The sequence below is a fragment of the Dendropsophus ebraccatus genome, chromosome 3, assembly GCF_027789765.1.
Source record: "Dendropsophus ebraccatus isolate aDenEbr1 chromosome 3, aDenEbr1.pat, whole genome shotgun sequence".
In the NCBI taxonomy this organism is placed as follows: domain Eukaryota; kingdom Metazoa; phylum Chordata; class Amphibia; order Anura; family Hylidae; genus Dendropsophus; species Dendropsophus ebraccatus.
Genome location: NC_091456.1, coordinates 118078422 through 118099268, shown reverse-complemented (window position 1 = coordinate 118099268; position 20847 = coordinate 118078422). Strand labels below are relative to the sequence as shown.

The 20847-nt window shown below is 44.3% G+C and overlaps 1 protein-coding gene across 3 annotated transcripts in view; it reads right to left on the bottom strand.

Moving 5' to 3' along the window:
• The window catches only part of LOC138785996 (lysine-specific demethylase 4B-like), a 326968-nt gene extending 318984 nt beyond the window's left edge, over positions 1 to 7984 (bottom strand). For 2 of the 3 annotated variants that reach the window (XM_069962569.1, XM_069962571.1), the window contains exon 1: positions 7833 to 7983. The gene's annotated coding sequence lies outside the window, so the exon portion shown is untranslated. Of the gene's footprint in view, positions 1 to 7832 lie in introns of all 3 variants that reach the window. The other variant, XM_069962570.1, reaches the window with a different exon arrangement.
• Positions 7985 to 20847: the final 12863 nt, after the last annotated feature.

Here is a 20847-nt window from a genome sequence, read left to right as displayed (position 1 = left end):
AGGGGCGGGACCTATGCCTCCAGGTCAGCCCATTCCGATGATTGCTGTGAAGGGGTGGGGCCTAAATGTTGATGACGTCACAGAGGGGGCAGCAATGAGGGCTGAGATATGGGGCACTACAGCTGTTAAGCCCCACCCTTACTGCACTGTTCACAAACAATGCCAAGTATTTTTGAGGGGCAAGACCCCCAAGAAATCCTTTACATGGTAAGATATGAAATGACCGGAATGTAAGCTTAGAAAGGGTGCTGAGAACTCCTTATATGTAAAGGGGGTGACAATATCACTTTAAATCTGACCCAACACAATTGACATGCTTTGCTAGTACGGAAATTCAGTCCAGAAATCTGCCCTGGGCATGAATACATGTTCTGTATATACGGTCCATAGGCAGCCTTTATGCCACAGACTGAACTGTCAGAACAGCTGCTTCCTACAGACTGTACATATGAAACGTACTTCCTAAATTAGGAGAAAGCTGGTTTGAGTTTTGACAGGTTTTTTGAAGGTCACATCGATTTTTTGGAGGGGACAAGATTGTGTGAGGTTCAACCTTCGTCCCCCCCCCGCCCCGCCCAAACATCCTGCAGATCAGCCTCCGGCTTGCTTTGAATAAAGCCGCAGGTATGGCACGTAACCCGTAGCTCTATTCATTCCCACTAGAAAAAAAAACAGAGTACTCTATTCGTCTCTCTCTCTGGCGGCTCCATAGAGAATGAATGGAGCCGTTGGAGAGAGCAGAGTACAGCACTCTGCTCTTTCCGGTGGCTCCATAGGAATGAATAGAGCTACGGGTCACGTGTTGTATCTGCGGCTGTATTCAAAACAAAGAATCCGGGAGCCGATTAGGGTGTTGGAACCCCCTCGATCTCTTACTTGACCCCTATCCTGTGATAGGGAGCAAGTTCGTTTAAAGCGGCTCTGTACCCACAATCTGCCCCCCAAAATCGCTTTTATATTCAGATAGCTGCTTTTAATCCAAGATCTGTCCTGGGGGCAGGTTATGCAGTTATTGTCCTAAAAAAACAGAAGTTACTCACCGATAATTATGTTTCCTCGAAACATGACGGCACCATGGAGAGAGGGACAGGAAACCTAGAGTATAAAAAGTTAAGGCCCTCCTCTCATCCTCAGTGATTTACAGAGACCGAAGAGAGCCATGGTTAGTACAAGGATAACAATAAAACACCTTCACCAACCAAATATTTAATCAAGAAAATTTTTTTAATGCACACCTCGTGAATAGTGTGAGAAGACACCCAAGGATGGGAATGTGGTGGTGCAGTCATGTTTCGAGGAAACATCATTATCGGTGAGTAACTTCTGTTTTCCCCATCAACATGAGGGCACCATGGAGAGAATACCAGAGAAAGAAACACATTGGGGGGGGGGGGGGGGGGAGGGGACAATGGTCTGTAAGACTCTCCTACCAAAGGCAACACCCGATGAATCTAATCTAATCTATAGTGCCGGAAGAAAGTGTGGGGTCAAGACCAAACCGCCGCCCTACAAATTTGAGAAATAGAAGCATCACTTCTTTCTGCCCAGGAGGTAGCTATTGCCCGGGTAGAGTGAGCTCTAAGTCTAACTGGTGGAGGTACTCCAGATACGGAGTAACATGAACAAATGGCTTGTCTTATCCACCTGGAGATGGAGCCACTGCTTGCCTTACATCCCTTATTGGCTCCAGAGAACTGTATGAACAGGGATCTGGACTTCCTGAATTGTCTAGTAATCTCTAAATACTGCAACACTGTTCTTCTAACATCTAGACAATGGAATTCCTTTTCTTTATCATTAGTTGGGTTATCACAAAAAAGATGGCAAAACAATGTCCTGGGATTTATGAAAACTAGTCACCACCTTTGGAAGAAAAGCAGGATCGGGCTAAAAAATTATTCTGTCCGCTAAGATTTTTGTATAGGGTTCACAACAGGACAGGCTTGCCAATTCTCCTACCCTCCTGGCAGAGGTAACTGCAACTAAAAGTGCTGTTTTTAACGTCAGGTTCTTAAGTGAAATTTCAGTGAGTGGCTCGAAAGGAGCATCTGTAAGGCTTTTAAGGACTAAATTCAAATACCATGGAGGGACAGCACAACAAACTGTAGAGGAAAATCTAGCTGCTGCCATAAAAAATCTCATGACCCAAGGGTGACATGCCACCTGTTGATTGTACAATGCCCCTAGTGCTGAAGCGTGAATTTTTAAAGTAGCTGGCTTTAGCCCTTTCTCCAGTCCCTTCTGTAAAAAATCCAAGACCTAGGCAATGTTAGGTTTATGGAGGTCTATAGTACTGGAGCCTAAAAAGGAGAAAAAAGCTCGCCAGATCCTAAAATAGATTTTGTATGTTACTGGCTTTCTGTAGTGTGGAAATTACAGTATCAGAAAGGCCATGAGTCTTTAGGATCATTTGCTCAAAAGCCAGGCCGTCAGGTGCAGCTGCTTCACACTGGGATGCAAGATGGGCACCTGAAAAAAAAAGATCCTCCTGATCTGGAAGCACCCACGGGTCTGTTACTGAAATCTCTGGAGAGAAGAGAACCAAGCTCTGCGAGGCCAGAAGGGCGCTATCAGAATGAGCTTGGCTTTGTCTTGTCTGACTTTCTTCAATACCCGAGGGATGAGGGCCAGCGGAAGAAAGGCATCCATGAGGCTCCATGACCAGTGGTGAGCTAGTGCATCTATTCCTAGGGGCCGGTCTGCTGGGGATAATGAAAGAAAAAGCTTGACTTGCCTGTTCTGCCGAGTTGCAAATAAGTCCACAACTGGTGTCCCCAAAGGTCTGTTATCATCCAAAATATTGTAGGATTCAGCTGCCATTCTCCTTGATGTAACTGGTGGTGGCTCAGGAAGTCTGCCCTTGTGTTCAGGATTCCCTTCAAATGCACTGTTGAGAGACTTAGTTGTTTTCTGCGAATGAAAAATTATCATAAGGGTACAAACACACACACCGTATACGCAGCATATTTACTGCTGCAATACGCAGCAAATACGCAGCAGATTAGATCAAAATAACTGAACACAGCATCAAATCTGCACCATCAAATCTGCTGCGTATTTGTTGCGTATCTGCTGCGTATACGGTGTGTGGGTTTGTACCCTAAAGGTTAAGCAGTCCCTGACTTTTAGCCGAACCCTGTCTATTAATCACAGAAACTGTAGTGGAATTGTCCGACATAATCTTAACGTCTGTTTTGCAAGTATTTTCTTTTGTTGCTAATAAGGCATGGTAGACCGCAGCTAATTCCTTTCGGTTAGAAGAGACATAGGTATGTTGTTCCGTCCAGGGCCCTTGGAAATTGTGATGATCCAGATGTGCCCCCCATCCCCAGGGGCTGGCATCAGTGGTAATAACTTTAAGGGATTTGTTAACCCAACTCAACCCTGATGATAAGTTTTTTCTTGTAAGCCACCACGAAAAACTGTCTAAAGTCTTTTGGGACAGAATAATTGTTCTGTCAAGATCAGAAGGGGAGCCATCCCAGATGGATAATAGCTCTGCCTGCAGTGGCCTGGAGTGATACTGGGCCCAGGGTACTGCAGGAATCGTGGCTGTAAAAAGACCCAACAGGGACATACCGTTCCTTATGGATGTTCTCGGATTTTGAATTAGTGATTTTACTGCTTCCTCCAGCTTCTGAATTTTCTCTTCTGGCAGAAAAGACCTTTGAGTTACTGAGTCCAGGATTATTCCCAGAAATTTTTTCTTTGTTGCAGGCAATAGAGAGGATTTTACCTTGTTTATGATCCAGCCCAGCTTCTGTAGAATGGATAGGACTCTTTTTATCTTGATTTCTAGCTTGTCGCTGGTTTCTGCCACTAGCAGAAAATCGTCCAGGTATGGAACAAATAAACCTTCCTCTTCTCTTAAGTGGGCTGCCATCTCTGAAATGATCTTCGTAAAGACTCTAGGGGCAATTGAGATCCCAAACGGTAAGGCTCTGAATTGCAGGTGTAGAAGTACATTGTCTATCCGGATTGCTATTCTCAGGTATTTTTGACATTTCTGATGGACTGGAACATGCAGGAAAGATTTGTCCGGTTTTTGTACTAGGAAAAGGGTTAAATAGAAGCCCTGTGTCTCTTCTCCTTCTTGTACAGGTATAAGTACTTCCTTCTCTATGAACGTTTTGACTTCTGTCTCCAATAGTTGCTGGCCCTTCTCCCCCGAGTGATTCTTTGTTATTATGAAGCGAGTGGGTGGGAATGATAGGAAATCTAGACTTACGCCATCTCGAATGGTTTGCAAAACCCAGGAACTGCCACAGATTTTTTCCCACTCCTGAGCGAAATGACGCAGCCTGCCCCCCACTTGCGGCCTGGCGTCACTGGGAGGAGGGCTTTTTGGAAGTGTCGGATTTCTGGGAGAACATATACCCTCTGGCTTTTTCTTTTTCGGAGGTTTCTGACTAGGGATGGTCCGAACCCGAACCCTCGGTAATGATTCGCGCTGTCTGCCTGCTCCGTGGAGCGGGCGGATCCAGCGGGAGGACAGCCAGCGGGAATCTGCTGCCGAGCGTTCGGCAGGTTCGGACCATCCCTATTTCTGACCCTTTCCTCTGGAATCCACCTTTACCCTTGCTCCGAAAGGACTGGTAGTGATTCCTTTGTGAGGAAAAGGGGCAACCCTTTTTTCTGTCTGCCATTTTGTCCAGGAGGTCTTTTAGGAAAGAACCAAAAAAAATTTGCCTTAACATGGTATACCGCATAGTTTAGCTTTAGAGGCAGGATCCCCTGACCAGTTTTTTAGCCACAGGGCTCGCCTGGCCGAATTGGATAAAGCCGCAGAACAGGAACAGAACAGAATTTCATTCTTAATCATATCCTTTACAGATGAAAGAATAGACTCCATAGACGGGACTTCAGCCCTAACCATTCTAGCAATGCAATCTTCACATGTGGGCTTGCTATAGTCAGATTTTAGTCTGTCTTTACAAATCCTGCACTCTCTATGCCAAGAAGACCTTGAGCGCTTGGAACTTTCATCCGATTAATAAACAATAATGAAAGCCCATTAGTCATAATACAGAGGAAAAAACAAAGCAGAAGTCATCTCACCACCCCCCAACCGGGGGAGAAGAATTGCCGATACCCTGGAGGATGCTGCATCGGATAACTCCTTCCTCCGTTCGCTGCTGGAGCTCATGGTTGCTGGGTTGCTGAAGTGCTGCTCTGCTGCTGCCACGAGCGCCAGCCGACTCACCGCCACCGAAGATCTGAGGACACCAGCCTGGAAGTACCAGGCCGGCGTGCCTCGTCACTTCCGGTGCGTCCTGGCCCCTGAACCGGAAGTAGTGCAGGTAGATAATGAAGCGCCACGTGCGCACACATTCCTCGCAGCTTCCCGGATGCCGCATCTAGCCTGTAGGTTCTCCGGTCCTTGGCCCCAAGACAACACTGCGCCCAGGAGGAATGGTCAGTCGGGCTTCGGGGAGGCAACCGCATCCCTCTTGAGCCTCCTCTGATCACCCCAACTAGGATGGCACCAGCAGGAGAGAGGCCCCGGTCTGAGACTTGTTGCAGAGACTCTGAGAGCCTCTGTACTCCAGGTCTCCAGTTAGGGACAGGAAACCACTGAGGAGGGCCTTGACTTTTTATACTCTAGGTTTCCTGCCCCTGGGGGCGGGGTCCCTCTCTCCATAGTGCCGTCATGTTGATGGGGAAACAACTTTTAAACTTGGGGGGGGGGAGGAGATTGTGGGTACAGACAACCTCTCTAAAGGGGAATGTGTCATCAGAAAATGACTTGAAATGAAAATCTCAAGGGGACAGAGTCTATCTACTTTAGAATTATGTAGAAGACGGCACTTCCGTGGCAGTGGTGCTCGAGGTGAGAAAATGTTCAGATATTAGAAAGAGCCTGGCACTCACCAAGTAAATTATGCTTCTTTATTGTAGTGTAGCAAACATATGGTACAAGGACGCGTTTCGGCCAAGCATGGCCTTCATCAGCTTAGGGGTGTACCAGAGTCTATCTACTGTCGTCTATGTTCATGACACTTGCTGTAAAGCATGTTACTAAATGCTAATATGTACAAAAATTAAAAAAATTACAGTCAGAAAATAGAAACAGGTTAGAAGAGAAGAACCATTTTTAGTATTCGAATCAATTCCGTAAAAGAAAATTTAAAGGGAACCTGTCACCCTCTGACTGACCCTTACCCCCCCCCCCCACCCCGCTAGACACCCTCATACTTACCACGTTCACGAAGTTCGGCTCCCGGAGCCGCCGAGATATCACCGTGGGAAGCCCGGCGCGCACGCATCAGAGAGGAGTCCGGCGCTCATAGAGAATGACGGCTCCATATCTCGGCGGCAGGAGAGGGACTTCGTAAAGGGGGTAGTATAAGGGTCTCTACCGGGGGGGCGGCCGAGCTGGTGCCCCCCTGGTGCTTGTTTACAGAGCCTATCGCTATGCCTGGGAATGATGTGGGCAGGGCTGCAGGAACAATCGCTGGATCAATTGTTGGGCCTTTTGCTTCCTTCATTTGTTGGCTCCACATCCTCCATTACATGGAGAAAGATAGGAGTTTCCACAAACATGGCACAATTCATGATTTGCAACTTTTTGTCTCATTCTATGGCAAAAAAATCACGTAAACGTCAATATATCTGACCTATAATATGGATCTGTATTGTGTCTATGACTCAGATACCTACATATGTACAACAGTTCAGATTGTAAAAAGTAAAAGTATTCAGAAGCAAAAGTTTTACTGGACCTGATCTTGCAGAGCATTTCAATGACTGTCCCTATTACATTACATACCTTATTACTCTAATCATCTTGTAATGAACACAGTGCTAACATAATATTATTTCCAATAGAAGAAGAAAAAGTCTGACTCTCACCCAAGTAGCAAATATATAGGAGTATCTTTATTCACCAAACGGGTTTACATGGCGTGGATGAACACAGATCAGGCATGATCTGTGTTCATCCACGCCATGTAAACCCGTTTGGTGAATATAGATACGTCTATATTTTTGCTACTTGGGTGAGAGCCAGACTTTTTCTTCTTCTATTGGAAAAATTATTGCAAGGACTGTGTATCTTTAGTCTGTGCACCACCTGTAGCACGCTCCGAGACATTGGCTACAATACACACTGGAGGATGGAATCATAATAACATAATATTACAAACTCTGTGTGGCAGATTATTTTGTATGAAAGCTTACACAAAAAGAAAATGGCAGAGACATTAGTATGAGCCTGGCATATACCCATGTAAAGAAGAAACACATTCTGTACTGTAAAGTCAATTCTCAACTCTTTATTAGAGTGTGGATTACTAGAAGGCCGCCATTACTAAATCAATTTGACAGCTGTCATAGCAGCCTCGTTTAAAGGGACAGTGCATCCGCAGCAAGCCTCCCCTCCCCCATGGCTCTGCTGATTTATCATTAGTATGGATGATCAATTCATGTTTTGCATCCCTGCAAGAACCTGAGGGCCCCAAACACGGCAACTGTGCAACCACTAATACTGCACGGATGTCCCGATCAGCGTAAGGAACACTACAAGGAAGCTTACCACCTGCAGCCATAAGACCTGACAACAGAGAACAATAGCCATCGTTCAACAGCCCAGACAACAAAGCCCCGGGCCGAGCGGAGGCCACGCAAGCTCTACCTGAGAACAACACGACGACAAGGCTTCTACAGGAAATCACTTTCTCTACCACTATGGTAATACGTAGACACACACAAGGACGGCACTGGGAGGCCTCCGGTTCCCCCACATCGGAGGTACAAGGAAAGCCCTGACATAACGACGGCGTCGTTTCACTAGAAGACAAGCTACGTCATTCCTGCTCTACAGGTAAACATACGTTATTTTTCGTTTTTCTCCAGCTTCATCCACTAATTCCGATTCCCTGGTCTCCCGTTCCAAATCTCTCACTTCCGCCGTCCACCATCTCTCAAAGCCTCAACAGGCCGCATCTGTAGAAACCGCACCCACCCGCTCTGCTGATACGTTCCGCTACGATGAACGGCCTCACAGTTTCAGTCTCCTATTGGCTGTGGCGTAAACGTTCCCGCCCACTGATCACGTGAACAAAGACTGGTTGTTATTATCTCCTCACATACAGACTTATTTGCGGATGTGCTTAGATCTAATGGTGGCGGCAGAAAGCGCCCAATCTATTCTGCTTCTCTTTGTGGCGTCTGCTCCATAATTATCCTGCCTGTCTCTGTGTGCTGACCTACACCAATGTGTCTGTGTTCACTCCCCCTCTTTACTTTGTATCCGTTATACAAATTAAGATTTGACATAAAATTATGTTTAACTCAATGACATCTTTTTTGACCTTTAAGAGCATATCATTGCCACAAGGGTGACACTACGTCAGAGACTGTTCAGGGACTCAGTCACTAAGTCTATTCCAAATTACAAGACCTAAAATGCTGCATGCAGCCTTACTCTACTGTAAACTGACTGAAGAACAGAAAACTCACTGGATCCCGTTAAAGGGGTTATCCAGCGCTACAAAAACATGGCCACTTTTCCCTCTCATGTCTCCAGTTCAGGTGTGCTTTGCAATTAACAATGTAACTGAGTTTGAAACCCCTCCCAATCTGGAGACAAGACAGGGTGAAAAGTGGCCACGTTTTTGTAGCATTGGATAACCCTTTAAAATTCAGTGGGGCTTGGCAGGCTCCTGTCATGTCTGTTAGTGCAGCAATCTGGCTTCACTGGACACTGAGGCTCCGAACTGACTCTCAGTGTGACCCAAGCCTAAGGGTGGTATTACACTGGACGATTTTTTTGCGATAAACGATCTCAAAAGACCGATATGAGAAACGATCTTAAAGAGGATGTACCGCGGGGTTTGCAGCTAAGGAGAGAGCACGTGCGCCTTTGGAGCTCCGGCACCAGAGACCGATTACCGGCACTTTCACTGAACAATTCAGCTTCATTTTACACCCGGGACTAGGTATGACATCCCTCCACTTGCCCAGCCTGAAATTAACTTCCAAGAGAGCGACAGCTGCGCTCCGGAGGAAGATTGATGCCTGCCTCCCTCCCTACGGCCGCGGCAAGACAAGATGGCGCTAGCCTCCCTGATATGCTTTACTGCGACTCCTCCCTCACAAAAGGCGGAGCGATGTGGCAGACCTCTCCGGCTCAGCCTGCATCATCAAAGCAGCGAACCCGTTCAGTCACCCGCTCAGCTACAGCCCGCACAGGGCAGAAAGCTGCAAAGAGTAGAAGCCGAGGGAGAAAGACTGTCACCATCAGCTCCCCCGGGCGGGCTCGGGTGCAACGCTGCAGCCCTGTCTCTCCTCTCCTCATCCCCATCCGGCCCTTCCTCCACTCTCCACAAGGAACAAGCCGGGTGTGCAGACCTGCTCATCACCATCCACTACGGGGATTGAACCATATAATATGCCTAAACATATTTGCTTCCCTGTGACAACTCACACATTTCTCAGGAGGGTAGGGATGTGTATGTCTTTAATTTTAATATATACTCATTTAGTGGAGTAGAGGTTGATGTGACCTCTCCACCAGTTATTTATTTCTCTTTATTTCTTCTCCAAAATGCGGAGTTTGCGAATGCTCCGAACATTGGACAATACGAAAAAGTGAAGTCCACATCTCACTTTATTCGCTTAGTTTATATTGTTAACTGTTTTATTCTTAGGTATATCACCTTTAGTTTGTCTGAAAATGCTACATGCTATCCTCTTTTTCTGCCTGAAAGGGTTACCCACTATGTTATTGTGCTTCCAGGGTCTCTTCTTAACACCTCCTCTTCTATTAATATTGTATGAAATTAATCACTTGGAATGTTAAGGGACTACGTTCCCCATCTAAGAGGACTTCTATACTGAAACACCTTAAGAGACTTAGGGCCGATATAGTATTATTGCAAGAAACACATTTAACTGAATCGGATTATTTCAGACTCAAACGTTTTTGGGTGGGTGCAGTTTATGGTTCACCAGCTATTAACCGTAAAGGCGGGGTAGTTATTCTTACACATAAAAATTTAGCCTGTACGGTATTATCTCAATATCAAGATGATGAAGGCAGGATATGTCATCTTCTTATTGACACTCCAGCGGGCAAATATAGCATATATAACGTTTATGGTCCCAACACTCAGAGACCTGATTTTTTAAAAAAAATGGAAAACCTCATTCTGCAAGATGACAATAATCTTAAAATAGTTGGTGGAGACCTAAATACTGTTCTTAATACAACTGAAGATAGAAAAAGAACTAAGACCCCTACTGTATATACTTCATCAGATAATATTTTATCCAACTTCCTTAATTCTACCTCCCTATCTGATTTATGGCATCATCTACACCCAGATGGTAGAGAATACTCTTTTTACTCTCACTCCCAAACTGCCTGGTCAAGAATAGACTACTGTTTAGTGTCTCTTGGCAGAGTAGAAGACTCTGAAATTCATGATATAGTAATTTCGGATCACTCCCCTGTTAGTCTACAATTAAGAGATATTTTTCAGAAGGGATCCGATATTATTTTGAGATTTCCTTCTCATTTAGCGAATGATGAATCATTTATCAAACTATTAAAAAAAATGGTGGTCAGACTTCTATTCTAACAATGCTGAACATACACAATCCCCAATACTTTTCTGGGAGACTGCAAAAGCAGTTCTAAGGGGCCAAATAATTTCTTATGTGGCTGCCCAGAAACAACTTTCCCAAGATCTGCGCTCTACATACACTCTTTTCCTGTCTTCCCCTACAGATGACAATAAATCTAAATGGACAGCAGCTAGACAAGCTTTCGAAATTGCACAGGAAAAACTCTATATACGCTATATATAGAGATCAATACATATCCCGTTTATTCCGCTATGGTAATAAATCAGGGAAAATGTTAGCTAACCTTGCTAAAGGACGTAGACCTACTACACATTTCCCTGCTCTCAAAGATACAGCGGGTAATATACAAAAAGTTCCTAAAGTCATATCACAACTTTTACAACAATTTTACCGCTCACTATATTCCAAAGATAGGCTTGATCTAGCTGCTGGTAAGAACTTTCTAGAGTCATTAACTCTACCTTCTCTTGATACACCTTCTCTTGATTCTCTCAACGCCCCAGTCACATTGGAGGAAATTACTGCCACTATCTCTACACTTAAAAATAACAAAGCTCCAGGCCCTGATGGCTATAGTGCGGAATTTTATAAATCTATGTCTTCTGTCATCTCCCCCACTCTTCTTTCTACTTTCCAAACTATTCTGACTGACCATCACATGCTCCCCTCGGGAGATACTGCATATATCAAAATACTACATAAACAGGGGAAGGATCCGACATCTCCTAATTCGTACAGGCCAATCTCTTTAATAAATGTAGAACTAAAATTGTTGGCAAAGATTATGACCAATAGATTGGCAGACATCCTACCATCACTAATAGGCAGCCATCAAGTTGGCTTTATAAAAGGACGTTCTGGTGTCACTAATATAAGAACGGTACTAGCGGCCCAGTCTGGTGTCCAATCTGGGGGTCGTTCCAGCCACTCTCCAGGTCTGTTGGCAATTGACGACGAAAAGGCTTTTGATAATATCAGCTGGGAGTGGCTGGACATGACCTTAACAAAATTTGGTATCACAGGTCAATTCAAAGATTTTATTTCCACAATATACACATCTCCGAAAGCTAGAATTCATACCCTGGGTTTCCTTTCAGATAGCTTTCCCTTACAAAAAGGTACCAGACAGGGTTGCCCCCTATCCCCTCTATTGTTCAATTTGGCGATGGAGCCTCTGGTTAGATATCTTATTTCTTCTGACTTTTTCTCAGGCATACGGGTTGGTTCCCAAGTCATCAAAGTTGCATGCTTTGCTGATGATACTTTAATATATTTAGATAACCCAGATCTACATGTTCCGGCAGTATTAGATGCCTTAAAATTTTTTGGTTCCTTCTCTGGGTATAGAATCAATATACATAAAAGTCAACTTCTTTACCTACTTCGGGTCCTGCGGGGGTCTCCATTGCTAAATCCTATATTACTTATCTTGGAATCCAGATTGGCAGAACTTCCTCCTCACTATATTCCCTGAACTATCGCCCTATAATTAAGAGAATAAAACAAGATCTCCAGAGATGGGAATCTCTACCATTGTCAATTCTAGGCCGTACCCACTTAATCAAAATTATGTGTTTTGGAAAACTGTTATATCCAATGCAAACAATACCCCTTTTACGCAAACATTCTGACGTCTCCCTACTCCAATCATATTTCACTAAATTTATTTGGCAATCAAAGAGACCTCGTATTGCCTATTCCACTCTCTGTCTCCCTACTTCTAAAGGTGGCGCTCAATGCCCAGATATTAGATTATATAATTTAGCCGCTCTCTTTCGCCATGCTAAAGATTGGATTATGGACACGTCATATTTCTCCAATATTTTAATCCTGAAAGCTTTAGCAGCACCTTGGCCTTTACCCACCCTGCTACATGCTAAATTACCAGAACTACCCCCAGAAATTAAGAGAAGTGTTATCTTTAAAGACACCATTGCCACATGGAAGGCGATACGAAAATTATATGGTTTACCCTTTTGCCTATCGAAAAGATTTCCTCTGTGGCATTCACCACTTTACCCACCTGACTCAGACAAATTAGATTACTCAGAGTGGCAGAGTGCACATGTTTCTTCTGTTGGGGATCTGCTGGATACTAATTCCAACACTTTCTTATCATGGGATATCGTCAGAACACGATTTAAATTGTCTTCATTTAATTTACCTCAATACGATTCTATAATTGAATTTCTTACTTCCAGAGTACGGGACATAGCAGAAGCAGAAAGTGATATAGAATTTGATAATCTATTCCCAACACCACCAGTTCATAATTCTTTATCACATACATATGGAGAACTTAGATCACGCTCTCAAAAGAATTTATCTAGACAAATTTTTTTTTTAAAAATGGTCCTCCGTAATTTTTTCAGAGGATCTGACCTAACAAATATTGAGAGGATCTCAACTGGTGCATTCTGCCACTCCTAATGTGGTTCTACGTGAAATACATTTCCGCTTTATACACAAGGCCATATATGCCTTTAATATTCCTTTTTCCAACTCCCACACTTCTCACATAAACAGTTGCCCGAAATGTTCACTTCCTAAAGCAGACTTGCTTCATTGTGCCTGGGCCTGCACGCGAGTGCAGGAATTTTGGGACTCTGTGCGGCTCTATCTTTTGTCCACTTGGGGCCATGCCATACCACTTCTCCCTCTTAGTTATCTTTTTCATTTTATTGATATAGACTATACTACTCCCTCTCCTAAATTACTTACTTCTAAAGGAATTTAACTCTATTAGTTTCCCTGAAATGTTTATTAAGACACTGGATACTGGATACTCTACCAGACATTTCTGAGGTAATCTCCGCTCTGAAGGAGATCTTTCATTGGGAACTTTTGGATGTATTGCGCACCAAAGAAAAATCAACAAAAACATTTATGTCCAAATGGACACAATTTCTAATTCATGATTTTACTATAGAAGAGAGAGACTCTGTCATTAATCAATTTAAGGGCACTGATTGGTATTGCATGGCCGCCCAAAAGGGAACTCTGGGAGCAATCCAAATATCTTAAGCTTTTCCCTTTCTCTGTTAAAGACAATTCTCTCCATTCTATTGGTAGCCAGGGCCGTATTTACCACTAGGCACCCGTGGTCCAGTGCCTAGGGCAGCACCTTGCAGGGGGGCAGCACCAGGGAGCAGGGGGACAGAAAAAACATATTTTTTTGTTTTTATTTTTTTAGTTTCCCGCCTCCCATTCAGACTTGCCAGTAAATCTGGTGTCTTTTCCAGGGGGGTGGGGGGTATGGTGGTATTGGTCAGGTCTGGTATCGCCAATAGGTGTGTAAGGATGGGGTGTTTTCAGGTTTAGTGCCTAGGGGAGCAGCAGCTGTTAATACAGCCCTGTTGGTAGCATATTTGAATATCTGACATCTATACCATGTTTTAAGGTGATATTATAGGTTACTGTTTTTCTACCTATGTTTTTGGTAAGACTATGTTGTATTGTATATGATAATATGTATTTTAAGGCTATTACAAAGGCTCATAGTATCTGTATGATATTGTAAACATACAATCCTTTGTTGCCTGTGAGCGACTTTCTTTTTGAATATGTAATGAATTTTCAATATGTATGTTCAAATATTACATAAGCCACTAATAAAATATCGTTTAAAAAAAAAATATGCCTAAACATACCCATACTACAGCTTCTCCTACCTCCTCAACACCTCTTAACAGTGATCCATTTGACATTCTGTTTGTTCCAGACAAGCAGCTCACCACTCTGGCTCTCAGGGAGATGCTGGTAGCCTTCAGGGACTCCAAACAGCTTTGTTTAGACCGTGCCATTACAGAAATCAAAGAATCCATACATAATGTGGAACAGAGGGTATGTGATACAGAGCAGAAAATCTCAGAGTTTGTAAATGAATACAACACCCTAATAGACTCACACTGGCACATGTCTGATGAAATCACACAACTGAAAGAGACACTGGCAGCGGTAGATGACAGATCTCGTGCTCACAATCTCAAACTCAGGGGCATACCCGAATCCATCCCAGTCTCTGATCTCTCTAACTATGCCCAGGGCTTCCTCCAGGACATTTTGCCATCCCACGCCCAAGAGGAACTTGCCATCGACTGGGCTCAACGCCTGCCTCGACCTGCCAACCTGCCACCAGAGACACCGAGAGATGCCATAGTGAGAGTGAGGTACCTGCATGTATAATCAGCCTTCCTCACAGCCACCAGAAAGTGGAAGGCTTTATCCACTAAATATTCAGAGATCTCAGTATTCCCAGACCTGTCCGCTACCACACTCAGATTCCGTAGGTCTCTTGCTCCAGTCACCTCCATTTTAAGGGACAAAGGAATCCCATATAAATGGTTGAACTCCTCATGCCTAACCATCGCTAGAGGATCTGAATGCTTCAAAATTCGAGATGTCAATGAGGGCTCGCAGCTTTTGCAGACATGGAACCTTGTTCAGCCCATGCAGGGTCCCTCTGGAACTTTGCCACCCTCCCAGAATACTGGAATTGACTGAGACACCACCTATCACGATGACTTTGCCTGGTGATTGCTACTATGTACAGACTCTTTGCCGGACATACGCTTCACGCATGTTTTGCTATCTACTTAGCCTTACTGAACTCTGAGCCCCCTCCTACCGACCGAAGCTCTGAGCTGGTGCTAATTAGCTCTGTCCATCTTTGGTCTTTGTATTTTGTTTGTCCTTGTATGTTGTTCTAGTGTTTTTCTATGTTTTGTTTGTAGGTTAGCACCGTGGATTTGCTATATATATACACCTCCTTAGCAACTATTTGCTATATTACCAACTTATCTTTCCACTCACCTCTGTAGTTTGGGTCATACTATCTGTATTGTTGCCCGGGGAAGCATTCCCTTTGTTTAAACGTATCTTTCCACTACAGGGACCCCCTCAGCTGTAGGTGTTAGTCCTTGTTTGTCTATGTGTCCCCACCCTCTACCCTGATTACCTTCAACATGCTACAACTTCCCTCACCTTCTGCGACCTAATACCTATGACTTCAGCTCCTATATATAGACGACTCACTATTATTGTGTTCGGATATCTGTGTGTACGCTACACATTTACTCATATTGGTTACGACCAGCTCCTATTCCCTGTTATTACTTCCCCATTTCCTGGTTTATTTGTTAGTTTATGTCTCTGTCTGGTGTGACACCTGCTCCCTCGTTAATAAGGGAATGAGCGTTGCTACTGCAGCATATATTCCATTCTTGTTATGCTTAGTTCTTGCAAACAACTTTGTGTGTACTCACCTTCACCAACCATTGCATATTGTTATGTGCTTTATTGCTTCACACCCTGTACACTCCCTTCCTCTCCCTCCACCTCCCCTCCTTTCCTTTCCTAGCCCCTCCATCCCCTGGCCCTCCATCTCCTTTCTCATCCTTTCCTTGTCCCCCCCTTCCCTCCTCTCCCCTCCTTTTGATTATCAACTATTACTGTTCTACGAATATTTTCTGCATTCATTTTGTGTGATATTGTTGTAATGAAAAACCTGAAAAACCTTTCAATAAGATACTTTCAAACATTAAAGAGGATGTACCATCAGGTACATTCTCTTTAATTTGACCCACCGATAGAACGGCGCCATCATGGGGAAGTCGGTGCCGCGGTCCATTGTTCGATCCGTGGTCCAATTACTATGTACAGCGCCGTTCTATGCACAGGTACCGGGCTGGTGCTGAAGCACAGGAGGCCGACCGGCCCGCCCCCAGTTGGAGGGAATTCCCTCCCCTCTATGACGCGGCTTCTTTAGAATCAATGTAATCAAAAAAATCATAGTAATCAAAAAATGGACCGCGGCACTGGCTTCCCCGTGAGGGCGCTGTTCTATCGGTGGGTCAAATTAAAGAGGATGTACCTGATGGTACATCCTCTTTAAATCGTTCACCCTATTACACAGGACGTTACTTATGGTCGTTCTTAAGCTCATCCTTTCCCGGCTAATAGACCAGGGAACGGCCAAACGACGTGTTATTACACCAGACGCTGTATGAACGATTTGTGAACAGTCAACAATGAAAATAGGTCCAGATTCTATCAAATGATCAATTATTTTTCGTTGGTCGTTTAATCGTTGCCTGCTATTACACGAAACAAATTGTTTAAATTTGAACGATCTAACGATTTTTTGAACGATAATTGTCCCGTGTAATATGTCCCTAAGGCTAGGTTCACACTGTGTTGTTTGCATTAGTTTCACTGTATCCAATTTTGAATGTTAATGTTGTAATTAGAGATGAGCGAATCTACAATCGGAACAAAGCAAATCGCTTTGATCCTATCTGCATTCTGCCTGTCAGGTTGGGCGCTTTGAAGTCTGCCTAGCTCACTGCCGCTTCTCTTCAGGTGCTGGGAAAAGATGGATCCAGTCCTGGGAAACTGGGAGAAGTTTCATAAAACTGGATCCAGTTTTTCCCAGCACCAAAGCCCTGCAGCCTGACTCACAGAATGCAGATAGGAACAAAGCCATTCGTTCCTACTGTTGATTCGCTCATCTCTAAAACGTGGTGAACCATGTGTTTGTGTACAGTACATTTTTTGTAAGACAATGGAAAACAGAGCCTGATGGACGGCATACAACTGCATAGCTTTTTTTCTCCCAAAACACGGATACGTTAAACACAGGGCCGTTTCTAGGTAATTTGAACTACAGGGCGACCCTTACTAAAAGCGCCCCCCCCCCCCCTCCCAAAAGTGATGTTGGGTGGGGGGGGGGGGTTGGGGAAGGGGTTGTTACTAGGGAGAAGCAGGTGATGTCTTCTTTGTTCTGAAGCATCACTTTCCTTTTCCTCTCCTTCTGGCCCAGACCACCATGATGATTTCTTGCAGCTACAATTAGTCTCTTCTGAACCTGCCAGATAAACGTTTTAGGCTCCGCACTTTTACAACATCCACTTTTTTGTGTCATGTGCAGTAAATTCAGTAGGTATGTGGGTTGCCCCCTGTATATAGGATCCACAGTTGTGCCCCCATATAGTAATAATCTCCCCTGTGCTGCATCCGGCATAGTAATAATCCCCCCCATGATGTCCCCATAGTAATAATCCCCCTGTGCTGTCCGCATAGTAATAATCCACCCTGTGCTCTGCCCTTTAGTAATATCCCCCCTGTGCTCCCCCCCCATAGTAATAATCCCCCCCCCCGATGGTCTGCCCCTTACAAAAAATCTCCCCTATGTTCTGCCCCTGAGTAATAATCCCCCCCCCCTGTGTATAGTGTGACTGTGTGGCAGGTAGAGGTTCTCTCGCAGGATACGGGGAGGGGGGGGGGTAGTTTGGGGATGTGGGCTGGGAGGGTATATGTTGTTGATGTTATATGTACATAAGAACAAGAAATGAGATACGATAGCAGAAGAAAAGGCACATGACTTGGTGTTCCAATGGGTACATTTATATGAACAATTACTGATGATAGTATTACTAGGAACACACAGTGTATTTCATTTCATGTGATACCATGTTGTTTAATGGCAGCATGTAGCTGCACCTTATAACTCATGTTTTGTTATATAAAAATGTGTTGAAAAAACAAAAATATATTAAAATAATAATAATAATAATAATAATAATCCCCACTGTACTTTGCCCCTTAGTAATATCCCCCTGTGCTCCCCCCATAGTAATACCCCCCCTGTGCTTCCCTCCCATAGTAATAATCCCCCCTGTGCTCTGTGCCTTAGTTATATCCTCCCATGGTCCCCCCATAGTAACAATCCCCCTGTGCTCCCCCCAGAGTAATAATCCCCCCCAGTGATCTGCCCCATAGTTAAAATCCCCCCTATGTTGTCCCCATATTAATAATGCCCCCTGTGCTCTGCCCCCCCCCCCCCAAAAAAAAAAAAGAAAACCATTATCCTCACCTTAATAGAGTAACATACAGCGGGTCCCTGTCTCATCTTCTCCATCCAGCAGGCACAGTGATATGACGTCACTGCGCCTGCTGGAGGGAGAGGATGTGTGAGGGGGCAGCAGTCTGACAGTTGCTGAGCATTCGGCGGAGCGCGGTCTGGGAGGTGGGAGTTGCGGCCAGGGCCAGTGATGAGGAGAGTGGCCGGAGCAGGTGATGAGGCGGGCGGGCGGCCAGGGGTGTCACCAGCGCCCCATAGCTGTCAGCACTCCGTGTTGTCGCCCGGCCCGCCCACCTCTAGAAACGGCCATGGTTAAACGGACAGCAAAAAAAACAGGTGTTGCCCTAACCTCACTATGTATATTTTTTCTGTCGATGTAGCCATTCTTTTTTTCCCAGAAAAGTTGTATGGTGCTATATTAGGGTCCATATAATTTATGAACATTTAATAATTTCTATAGGTAGGAATGGGGGGAAAAATGTAAATCTGCCAGTGCAAAAACTCACAATAATAGAATGGTCAGCAGTTAAAGTCGGCAAAGTATGGGAAGTTAAAGTACAAAATCAGAATCCAGAAGCGAGGTCAAGGTCACAAAAGCCAAAGGTCAGAATTTGTACACACGGTCAGGGAACTAGGCACCAGCACAGGCAGAGAACTTGTGACAAAATGAAAGACTTATAGGGCTAGAAGTCCCAGCCCAACCCAGATACTGACAGCAAACTGGGCGAGTCAGCTGTCAGTCAAATCACTGTGATCGCAAACACCTAGTGCTGATCAGCAGGTGGAGTGCAACGCTGGATACTGCTACAACCAGGAGCAGTAGAGCAGAGTATAGCAAAAACATAAGCATTCTGGTTGCTATGGAAGCTGAGCTCTTAACAGCTCATAACCGTATTAACTATATAACAACTAATCAGATTGCTTCTTTCTTTTTGAAAAAGGACTTTGAAAAATGAAAGCTTGAATCTTTGCTGTTCCTATGCTCATAATAGTTGTTGTTCCTATTTTCAGAACAGTTATAATAAGGGACGTTACAGTACTATATCTTCTGATCGCTGATTGGTGTACTCCGTAGTAAACTGACTAAACTGGCAAAATAAAAAACTTTAATGGTGCGTTCACACCTACAGGATCTGCAGCTGATTTTCTGCAGCAGATTTCATTTAAATAACTGATCACAGCATCAAATCAGCTGCAGATCTGCTGCAGATCCTGTAGGTGTGAACGCGCGCTAATAAGGGTATAAACACACACACCGTATAGGCAGCGTATTTACTGCTGCGATACGCAGCAAATACGCAACAAATACGCAGCAGATTAGATAAAATAACTGAACACAGCATCAAATCTGCACCATCAAATCTGCTGCAGATCTGCAGCGAATTTGCTGCGTATCTGCTGCGTATACGGTGTGTGTTTTTGTACCCTAAGGGTACAAACACACACACACACACCGTATACGCAGCAGATACGCAGCAGATCTGCTGCAGATTTGATGCTGTGTTCTGTTATATAGATCTAATCTGCTGTGTATCCGCTGCGCATCTGCTGCGTATCTGCTGCGTATCGCAGCAGTAAATACGCAGTGTATACGGTGTGTGTGTTTGTACCCTTTAAGGCTGCGTTCACACTACGTATATTTCAGTCAGTATATGTATATTTCAGTCAGTATTGCAACCAAAACCAGGAGTGGATTAAAAACACAGAAAGGATCTGTTCACACAATGTTGAAATTGAGTGGATGGCCGCCATTTAATGGCAAATATTTGCTGTTATTTTAGAACAACGGCTGTTGTATTGAAATAATGGCAGTTATTTACTGTTATATCGCGGCCATCCACTCAATTTCAACATTGTGTGAACAGATCCTTTCTGTGTTTTTAATCCACTCCTGGTTTTGGTTGCAATATGAGGACCACAATACTGAGTGAAATATACGTAGTGTGAACCCAGCCTAAAGGTACAAACACACACACTGTATATGCAGCGTATTTACTGCTGCGATACGCAGCAGATACGCAGCAGATTAGATCTAAATAACTGAAGACAGTATCAAATCTGCACCACCAAATCTGCTGCGTATCTGCTGCGTATACGGTGTGTGTGTTTGTACCCTAAGGGTACGTTCACACGTACAGGATCCACAGCAGATTTGATCGCTTTAAGGTTGGGTTCACACGCTGTAACTGTGCGGCTGTATTTTTTATGCGGCTGTAAATGTGCGGGTGAAACTCCGGCCGTGGGAAAAAATAGACATGCGGCTCAAAACATACGGTCATTTACTTGGAAATCTGGTTCAACTAAAAATAACAAATCAAATCTTAAGAAAGTGATGCAAACACCTCTGGATGCATCTGGGAAAGCAGGGAACACAGTTTACATAAATTGCTATTACC